The sequence below is a fragment of the Diplotaxodon limnothrissa genome, linkage group LG3, assembly GCF_057381915.1.
Source record: "Diplotaxodon limnothrissa isolate DT_005_m linkage group LG3, D_limnothrissa_male_GT1.1, whole genome shotgun sequence".
NCBI lineage: Eukaryota > Metazoa > Chordata > Actinopteri > Cichliformes > Cichlidae > Diplotaxodon > Diplotaxodon limnothrissa.
The window spans coordinates 71149821-71159976 of record NC_140598.1 but is presented as its reverse complement, the minus strand read 5'-3'; the positions used below and the strand labels follow the sequence as shown (position 1 = coordinate 71159976).

General features: G+C 57.5%; 1 protein-coding gene, 6 non-coding genes and 1 pseudogene across 9 annotated transcripts in view; all 8 read left to right on the top strand.

The window, feature by feature from the left end:
* The window catches only part of LOC146637699 (BPTF-associated chromatin complex component 1-like), a 495253-nt gene that overhangs the window by 335256 nt on the left and 149841 nt on the right, over positions 1-10156 (top strand). The window lies entirely within an intron of this gene.
* LOC146637772 (5S ribosomal RNA) lies at positions 432-550 on the top strand. The gene has a single exon (XR_014906035.1). It is a non-coding gene; the product is annotated as a 5S ribosomal RNA (ribosomal RNA).
* Positions 1372-1490, top strand: LOC146637771 (5S ribosomal RNA). The gene has a single exon (XR_014906034.1). It is a non-coding gene; the product is annotated as a 5S ribosomal RNA (ribosomal RNA).
* Positions 3765-3883, top strand: LOC146637770 (5S ribosomal RNA). Its single transcript, XR_014905639.1, has one exon. It is a non-coding gene; the product is annotated as a 5S ribosomal RNA (ribosomal RNA).
* Positions 5687-5805, top strand: LOC146637769 (5S ribosomal RNA; annotated as a pseudogene).
* LOC146637768 (5S ribosomal RNA) lies at positions 7541-7659 on the top strand. The gene has a single exon (XR_014906033.1). It is a non-coding gene; the product is annotated as a 5S ribosomal RNA (ribosomal RNA).
* On the top strand, positions 8681-8799 carry LOC146637767 (5S ribosomal RNA). Its single transcript, XR_014905557.1, has one exon. It is a non-coding gene; the product is annotated as a 5S ribosomal RNA (ribosomal RNA).
* LOC146637766 (5S ribosomal RNA) lies at positions 9582-9700 on the top strand. The gene has a single exon (XR_014905583.1). It is a non-coding gene; the product is annotated as a 5S ribosomal RNA (ribosomal RNA).

Sequence of the window (10156 nt, the reverse complement as noted above, 5' to 3'; positions counted from 1 at the left end):
CAGGGCCTGTGGCTCTTGCTCAGGCCACTTACACCACACCAGGGCCTGTGGCTGCTGGCTGAGGCCACCTACACCACACCAGGGCCTGTGGCTGCTGGCTGAGGCCACTTACACCACACCAGGGCCTGTGGCTCTTGCTCAGGCCACTCACATCACACCAGGCCCTGTGCTTCTGGCCGAGGCCATCTTCACCAAACCAGGCCCTGTGCTGCTTGCTGTGGCCATGTACAACACACCAGGCCCTGTGCTGGTTCCTGAGGCCATCTTCAACAATCCAGGGCCTGTGCTGTTGGATAAATGCCAAACTGAGCCTTTGGGTTAGGGTATTATGCAAACATGCAGGTATGGTTATAGGATTGTCTTCGTAACTTCAGGTACTTGCCACCTAATCACTTGAATCCATAAATTGAGACATTGTGCTGGGGCCAGCAGCTTACGGCCATACCACCCTGAGCACGCCCGACCTCGTCTGATCTCGGAAGCTAAGCAGGGCTGGGCTTGGTTAGTACTTGGATGGGAGACTGCCTGGGAATACCTGGTGCTGTAAGCCTTTCCTTTCATGTCATTGAACCGCTTTTGATCCAGAGAAGGGGTGTATTAAAAGACCAAAAGCATCTGCCCATTAATGAGGGCACATTAACAACACTGCTTTTGGCTCTTTTCCAATGTCTTGTGCTGCTAGCTGATGCCACCTACACCACACCAGGGCCTGAGTGACCGGCTGGGGCCACTTACACCACATCAGGGCCTGTGGCTCTGGCTGAGGCCACTTACACCACACCAGGGCCTGTGGCTGCTGGCTGAGGCCAGTTACACCACACCAGAGCCTGTGGCTGCTGGCTGAAGCCACTTACACCACACCAGGGCCTTAGTTGCTATTGAGGCCACTTACACCACACCAGGGCCTGTGGCTGCTGGCTGAGGCCACCTACACCACACCAGGGCCTGTGGCTCTTGCTCAGGCCACTTACACCACACCAGGGCCTGTGGCACTGGCTGAGGCCACTTAGACCACACCAGGGCCTGTGGCTGCTGGCTGAGGCCACCTACACCACACCAGGGCCTGTGGCTGCTGGCTGAGGCCACTTACATCAAACCAGGGCCTGTGGCTGCTTGCTGAGGCCATCTTCACCAAACCAGGCCCTGTGCTGCTTGCTGTGGCCATGTAAAACACACCAGGTCCTGTGCTGGTTCTTGAGGCCATCTTCAACAATCCAGGGCCTGTGCTGTTGGATAAATGCCAAACTGAGCCTTTGGGTTAGGGTATTATGCAAACATGCAGGTATGGTTATAGGATTGTCTTCGTAACTTCAGGTACTTGCCACCTAATCACTTGAATCCATAAATTGAGACATTGTGCTGGGGCCAGCAGCTTACGGCCATACCACCCTGAGCACGCCCGACCTCGTCTGATCTCGGAAGCTAAGCAGGGCTGGGCTTGGTTAGTACTTGGATGGGAGACTGCCTGGGAATACCTGGTGCTGTAAGCCTTTCATTTTCATGTCATTGAACCGCTTTTGATCCAGAGAAGGGGTGTATTAAAAGACCAAAAGCAGCTCCCCATTAATGAGGGCACATTAACGACATTTTGGCTGTTTTCCAATGTCTTGTGCTGCTAGCTGATGCCACCTACACCACACCAGGGCCTGAGTGACCGGCTGGGGCCACTTACACCACATCAGGGCCTGTGGCTGCTGGCTGAGGCCACTTACACCACACCAGGGCCTGTGGCTGCTGGCTGAGGCCACCTACACCACACCAGGGCCTTAGTTGCTATTGAGGCCAATTACACCACACCAGGGTCTGTGGCTCTTGCTCAGGCCACTTACACCACACCAGGGCCTGTGGCACTGGCTGAGGCCACTTAGACCACACCAGGGCCTGTGGCTGCTGGCTGAGGCCAGTTACACCACACCAGAGCCTGTGGCTGCTGGCTGAAGCCACTTACACCACACCAGGGCCTTAGTTGCTATTGAGGCCACTTACACCACACCAGGGCCTGTGGCTGCTGGCTGAGGCCACCTACACCACACCAGGGCCTGTGGCTGCTGGCTGAGGCGACTTACACCACACCAGGGCCCTTTTGCTGCTGGCTGAGGCCACTTACACCACACCAGTGCCTGTGGCTTCTGGCTGAGGCGACTTACACCACACCAGGGCCTGTGGCTGCTGGCTGAGGCCACTTACACCACACCAGGGCCTGTGGCTCTTGCTCAGGCCACTCACATCACACCAGGCCCTGCGCTTCTGGCTGAGGCCATCTTCACCAAACCAGGCCCTGTGGCTCTTGCTCAGGCCACTTACACCACACCAGGGCCTTATTTGCTATTGAGGCCACTTACACCACACCAGGGCCTGTGGCTCTGGCTTAGGCCACTTACACCACACCAGGGCCTGTGGCACTTGCTCAGGCCACTTACACCACACCAGGGCCTGTGGCTCTTGCTCAGGCCACTTACACCACACCAGGGCCTGTGGCTCTTGCTCAGGCCACTTACACCACACCAGGGCCTGTGGCTCTTGCTCAGGCCACTTACACCACACCAGGGCCTGTGGCTCTTGCTCAGGCCACTTACACCACACCAGGGCCTGTGGCACTGGCTGAGGCGACTTACACCACACCAGGGCCTGTGGCTGCTGGCTGAGGCCACTTACACCACACCAGGGCCTGAGTGACCGGCTGGGGCCACATACACCACATCAGGGCCTGTGGCTGCTGGCTGAGGCCACTTACACCACACCAGGGCCTGTGGCTGCTGGCTGAGGCCACCTACACCACACCAGGGCCTTAGTTGCTATTGAGGCCAATTACACCACACCAGGGTCTGTGGCTCTTGCTCAGGCCACTTACACCACACCAGGGCCTGTGGCTGCTGGCTGAGGCCAGTTACACCACACCAGAGCTTGTGGCTGCTGGCTGAAGCCACTTACACCACACCAGGGCCTTAGTTGCTATTGAGGCCAATTACACCACACCAGGGTCTGTGGCTCTTGCTCAGGCCACTTACACCACACCAGGGCCTGTGGCACTGGCTGAGGCGACTTACACCACACCAGGGCCTGTGGCTGCTGGCTGAGGCCACTTACACCACACCAGGGCCTGTGGCTGCTGGCTGAGGCCACCTACACCCCACCAGGGCCTGTGGCTGCTGGCTGAGGCGACTTACACCACACCAGGGCCCTTTTGCTGCTGGCTGAGGCCACTTACACCACACCAGTGCCTGTGGCTTCTGGCTGAGGCGACTTACACCACACCAGGCCCTGCGCTTCTGGCCGAGGCCATCTTCACCAAACCTGGCCCTCTGCTGCTAGCTGTGGCCATGTACAACACACCAGGCCCTGTGCTGGTTCCTGAGGCCACTTACACCACACCAGTGCCTGTGGCTTCTGGCTGAGGCGACTTACACCACACCAGGGCCTGTGGCTGCTGGCTGAGGCCACTTACACCACACCAGGGCCTGTGGCTCTTGCTCAGGCCACTCACATCACACCAGGCCCTGCGCTTCTGGCCGAGGCCATCTTCACCAAACCAGGCCCTGTGCTGCTTGCTGTGGCCATGTACAACACACCAGGCCCTGTGCTGGTTCCTGAGGCCATCTTCAACAATCCAGGGCCTGTGCTGTTGGATAAATGCCAAACTGAGCCTTTGGGTTAGGGTATTATGCAAACATGCAGGTATGGTTATAGGATTGTCTTCGTAACTTCAGGTACTTGCCACCTAATCACTTGAATCCATAAATTGAGACATTGTGCTGGGGCCAGCAGCTTACGGCCATACCACCCTGAGCACGCCCGACCTCGTCTGATCTCGGAAGCTAAGCAGGGCTGGGCTTGGTTAGTACTTGGATGGGAGACTACCTGGGAATACCTGGTGCTGTAAGCCTTTCATTTTCATGTCATTGAACCGCTTTTGATCCAGAGAAGGGGTGTATTAAAAGACCAAAAGCATCTGCCCATTAATGAGGGCACATTAACGACATTGCTTTTGGCTCTTTTCCAATGTCTTGTGCTGCTAGCTGATGCAACCTACACCACACAAGGGCCTGAGTGACCGGCTGGGGCCACTTACACCACACCAGGGCCTGTGGCTGCTGGCTGAGGCCAGTTACACCACACCAGGGCCTTAGTTGCTATTGAGGCCAATTACACCACACCAGGGTCTGTGGCTCTTGCTCAGGCCACTCACATCACACCAGGCCCTGCGCTTCTGGCCGAGGCCATCTTCACCAAACCTGGCCCTCTGCTGCTAGCTGTGGCCATGTACAACACACCAGGCCCTGTGCTGGTTCCTGAGGCCACTTACACCACACCAGTGCCTGTGGCTTCTGGCTGAGGCGACTTACACCACACCAGGGCCTGTGGCTGCTGGCTGAGGCCACTTACACCACACCAGGGCCTGTGGCTCTTGCTCAGGCCACTCACATCACACCAGGCCCTGCGCTTCTGGCCGAGGCCATCTTCACCAAACCAGGCCCTGTGGCTCTTGCTCAGGCCACTTACACCACACCAGGGCCTTATTTGCTATTGAGGCCACTTACACCACACCAGGGCCTGTGGCTCTGGCTGAGGCCACCTACACCACACCAGGGCCTGAGTGACCGGCTGGGGCCACTTACACCACATCAGGGCCTGTGGCTCTGGCTGAGGCCACTTACACCACACCAGGGCCTGTGGCTGCTGGCTGAGGCCAGTTACACCACACCAGAGTCTGTGGCTGCTGGCTGAAGCCACTTACACCACACCAGGGCCTTAGTTGCTATTGAGGCCACTTACACCACACCAGGGCCTGTGGCTGCTGGCTGAGGCCACCTACACCACACCAGGGCCTGTGGCTGCTGGCTGAGGCGACTTACACCACACCAGGGCCCTTTTGCTGCTGGCTGAGGCCACTTACACCACACCAGTGCCTGTGGCTTCTGGCTCAGGCGACTTACACCACACCAGGGCCTGTGGCTGCTGGCTGAGGCCACTTACACCACACCAGGGCCTGTGGCTCTTGCTCAGGCCACTCACATCACACCAGGCCCTGCGCTTCTGGCCGAGGCCATCTTCACCAAACCAGGCCCTGTGGCTCTTGCTCAGGCCACTTACACCACACCAGGGCCTTATTTGCTATTGAGGCCACTTACCCCACACCAGGGCCTGTGGCTCTGGCTTAGGCCACTTACACCACACCAGGGCCTGTGGCACTTGCTCAGGCCACTTACACCACACCAGGGCCTGTGGCTGCTGGCTGAGGCCACTTACACCACACCAGGGCATGTGGCTCTTGCTCAGGCCACTTACACCACACCAGGGCCTGTGGCACTGGCTGAGGCCACTTAGACCACACCAGGGCCTGTGGCTGCTGGCTGAGGCCACTTACAACACACCAGGGCCTGTGGCTGCTGGCTGAGGCCACTTACACCAAACCAGGGCCTGTGGCTGCTTGCTGAGGCCATCTTCACCAAACCAGGCCCTGTGCTGCTTGCTGTGGCCATGTAAAACACACCAGGTCCTGTGCTGGTTCTTGAGGCCATCTTCAACAATCCAGGGCCTGTGCTGTTGGATAAATGCCAAACTGAGCCTTTGGGTTAGGGTATTATGCAAACATGCAGGTATGGTTATAGGATTGTCTTCGTAACTTCAGGTACTTGCCACCTAATCACTTGAATCCATAAATTGAGACATTGTGCTGGGGCCAGCAGGTTACGGCCATACCACCCTAAGCACGCCCGACCTCGTCTGATCTCGGAAGCTAAGCAGGGCTGGGCTTGGTTAGTACTTGGATGGGAGACTGCCTGGGAATACCTGGTGCTGTAAGCCTTTGATTTTCATGTCATTGAACCGCTTTTGATCCAGAGAAGGGGTGTATTAAAAGACCAAAAGCAGCTCCCCATTAATGAGGGCACATTAACGACATTGCTTTTGGCTCTTTTCCAATGTCTTGTGCTGCTAGCTGATGACACCTACACCACACCAGGGCCTGAGTGACCGGCTGGGGCCACTTACACCACACCAGGGCCTGTGGCACTGGCTGAGGCCACTTACACCACACCAGGGCCTGTGGCTGCTGGCTGAGGCCACTTACACCACACAAGGGCCTGTGGCTGCTGGCTGAGGCCACCTACACCACACCAGGGCCTGTGGCTGCTGGCTGAGGCCAGTTACACCACACCAGGGCCTGTGGCTCTTGCTCAGGCCACTTACACCACACCAGGGCCTGTGGCTCTTGCTCAGGCCACTTACACCACACCAGGGCCTGTGGCTGCTGGCTGAGGCCACTTACACCACACCAGGGCCTGTGGCTGCTGGCTGAGGCCGCTTACACCACACCAGGGCCTGTGGCTGCTGGCTGAGGCCACCTACACCACACCAGGGCCTGTGGCTGCTGGCTGAGGCGACTTACACCACACCAGGGCCCTTTTGCTGCTGGCTGAGGCCACTTACACCACACCAGTGCCTGTGGCTGCTGGCTGAGGCCACCTACACCACACCAGGGCCTGTGGCTGCTGGCTGAGGCCAATTACACCACACCAGGGTCTGTGGCTCTTGCTCAGGCCACTTACACCACACCAGGGCCTGTGGCACTGGCTGAGGCCACTTACACCACACCAGGGCCTGTGGCTGCTGGCTGAGGCCACTTACACCACACCAGGGCCTGTGGCTGCTGGCTGAGGCCACTTACACCACACCAGGGCCTGTGGCTGCTGGCTGAGGCCACCTACACCACACCAGGGCCTGTGGCTGCTGGCTGAGGCGACTTACACCACACCAGGGCCCTTTTGCTGCTGGCTGAGGCCACTTACACCACACCAGTGCCTGTGGCTTCTGGCTGAGGCCACTTACACCACACCAGGGCCTGTGGCTGCTGGCTGAGGCCACTTACACCACACCAGGGCCTGTGGCTGCTGGCTGAGGCCACCTACACCACACCAGGGCATTAGTTGCTATTGAGGCCAATTACACCACACCAGGGTCTGTGGCTCTTGCTCAGGCCACTTACACCACACCAGGGCCTGTGGCACTGGCTGAGGCCACTTACACCACACCAGGGCCTGTGGCTGCTGGCTTAGGCCACTTACACCACACCAGGGTCTGTGGCTCTTGCTCAGGCCACTTACACCACACCAGGGCCTGTGGCACTGGCTGAGGCCACTTACACCACACCAGGGCCTGTGGCTGCTGGCTGAGGCCACTTACACCACACCAGGGCCTGTGGCTCTTGCTAAGGCCACTTACACCACACCAGGGCCTGTGGCTCTTGCTCAGGCCACTCACATCACACCAGGCCCTGCGCTTCTGGCCGAGGCCATCTTCACCAAACCAGGCCTTGTGCTGCTTGCTGTGGCCATGTACAACACACCAGGCCCTGTGCTGGTTCCTGAGGCCATCTTCAACAATCCAGGGCCTGTGCTGTTGGATAAATGCCAAACTGAGCCTTTGGGTTAGGGTATTATGCAAACATGCAGGTATGGTTATAGGATTGTCTTCGTAACTTCAGGTACTTGCCACCTAATCACTTGAATCCATAAATTGAGACATTGTGCTGGAGCCAGCAGCTTACGGCCATACCACCCTGAGCACGCCCGACCTCGTCTGATCTCGGAAGCTAAGCAGGGCTGGGCTTGGTTAGTACTTGGATGGGAGACTGCCTGGGAATACCTGGTGCTGTAAGCCTTTGATTTTCATGTCATTGAACCGCTTTTGATCCAGAGAAGGGGTGTATTAAAAGACCAAAAGCAACTGCCCATTAATGAGGGCACATTAACGACACTGCTTTTGGCTCTTTTCCAATGTCTTGTGCTGCTAGCTGATGCCACCTACACCACACCAGGGCCTGAGTGACCGGCTGGGGCCACTTACACCACATCAGGGCTGTGGCTCTGGCTGAGGCCACTTACACCACACCAGGGCCTGTGGCTGCTGGCTGAGGCCACCTACACCACACCAGAGCCTGTGGCTGCTGGCTGAAGCCACTTACACCACACCAGGGCCTTAGTTGCTATTGAGGCCACTTACACCACACCAGGGCCTGTGGCTGCTGGCTGAGGCCACCTACACCACACCAGGGCCTGTGGCTGCTGGCTGAGGCGACTTACACCACACCAGGGCCCTTTTGCTTCTGGCTGAGGCCACTTACACCACACCAGTGCCTGTGGCTTCTGGCTCAGGCGACTTACACCACACCAGTGCCTGTGGCTTCTGGCTCAGGCGACTTACACCACACCAGGGCCTGTGGCTGCTGGCTGAGGCCACTTACACCACACCAGGGCCTGTGGCTCTTGCTCAGGCCACTTACACCACACCAGTGCCTGTGGCTTCTGGCTCAGGCGACTTACACCACACCAGGGCCTGTGGCTGCTGGCTGAGGCCACTTACACCACACCAGGGCCTGTGGCTCTTGCTCAGGCCACTCACATCACACCAGGCCCTGCGCTTCTGGCCGAGGCCATCTTCACCAAACCAGGCCCTGTGCTGCTTGCTGTGGCCATGTACAACACACCAGGCCCTGTGCTGGTTCCTGAGGCCATCTTCAACAATCCAGGGCCTGTGCTGTTGGATAAATGCCAAACTGAGCCTTTGGGTTAGGGTATTATGCAAACATGCAGGTATGGTTATAGGATTGTCTTCGTAACTTCAGGTACTTGCCACCTAATCACTTGAATCCATAAATTGAGACATTGTGCTGGGGCCAGCAGCTTACGGCCATACCACCCTGAGCACGCCCGACCTCGTCTGATCTCGGAAGCTAAGCAGGGCTGGGCTTGGTTAGTACTTGGATGGGAGACTGCCTGGGAATACCTGGTGCTGTAAGTCTTTCATTTTCATGTCATTGAACCGCTTTTGATCCAGAGAAGGGGTGTATTAAAAGACCAAAAGCAGCTGCCCATTAATGAGGGCACATTAACGACACTGCTTTTGGCTCTTTTCCAATGTCTTGTGCTGCTAGCTGATGCCACCTACACCACACCAGGGCCTAAGTGACCGGCTGGGGCCACTTACACCACATCAGGGCCTGTGGCTCTGGCTGAGGCCACTTACACCACACCAGGGCCTGTGGCTGCTGGCTGAGGCCAGTTACATCACACCAGAGCTTGTGGCTGCTGGCTGAAGCCACTTACACCACACCAGGGCCTTAGTTGCTATTGAGGCCAATTACACCACACCAGGGTCTGTGGCTCTGGCTGAGGCCACTTACACCACACCAGGGCCTGTGGCACTGGCTGAGGCCACTTAGACCACACCAGGGCCTGTGGCTGCTGGCTGAGGCCACTTACAACACACCAGGGCCTGTGGCTGCTGGCTGAGGCCACTTACACCAAACCAGGGCCTGTGGCTGCTTGCTGAGGCCATCTTCACCAAACCAGGCCCTGTGCTGCTTGCTGTGGCCATGTAAAACACACCAGGTCCTGTGCTGGTTCTTGAGGCCATCTTCAACAATCCAGGGCCTGTGCTGTTGGATAAATGCCAAACTGAGCCTTTGGGTTAGGGTATTATGCAAACATGCAGGTATGGTTATAGGATTGTCTTCGTAACTTCAGGTACTTGCCACCTAATCACTTGAATCCATAAATTGAGACATTGTGCTGGGGCCAGCAGCTTACGGCCATACCACCCTGAGCACGCCTGACCTCGTCTGATCTCGGAAGCTAAGCAGGGCTGGGCTTGGTTAGTACTTGGATGGGAGACTACCTGGGAATACCTGGTGCTGTAAGCCTTTCATTTTCATGTCATTGAACCGCTTTTGATCCAGAGAAGGGGTGTATTAAAAGACCAAAAGCATCTGCCCATTAATGAGGGCACATTAACGACATTTTGGCTGTTTTCCAATGTCTTGTGCTGCTAGCTGATGCCACCTACACCACACCAGGGCCTGAGTGACCGGCTGGGGCCACTTACACCACATCAGGGCCTGTGGCTGCTGGCTGAGGCCACTTACACCACACCAGGGCCTGTGGCTGCTGGCTGAGGCCACCTACACCACACCAGGGCCTTAGTTGCTATTGAGGCCAATTACACCACACCAGGGTCTGTGGCTCTTGCTCAGGCCACTTACACCACACCAGGGCCTGTGGCTGCTGGCTGAAGCCACTTACACCACACCAGGGCCTTAGTTGCTATTGAGGCCACTTACACCACACCAGGGCCTGTGGCTGCTGGCTGAGGCCACCTA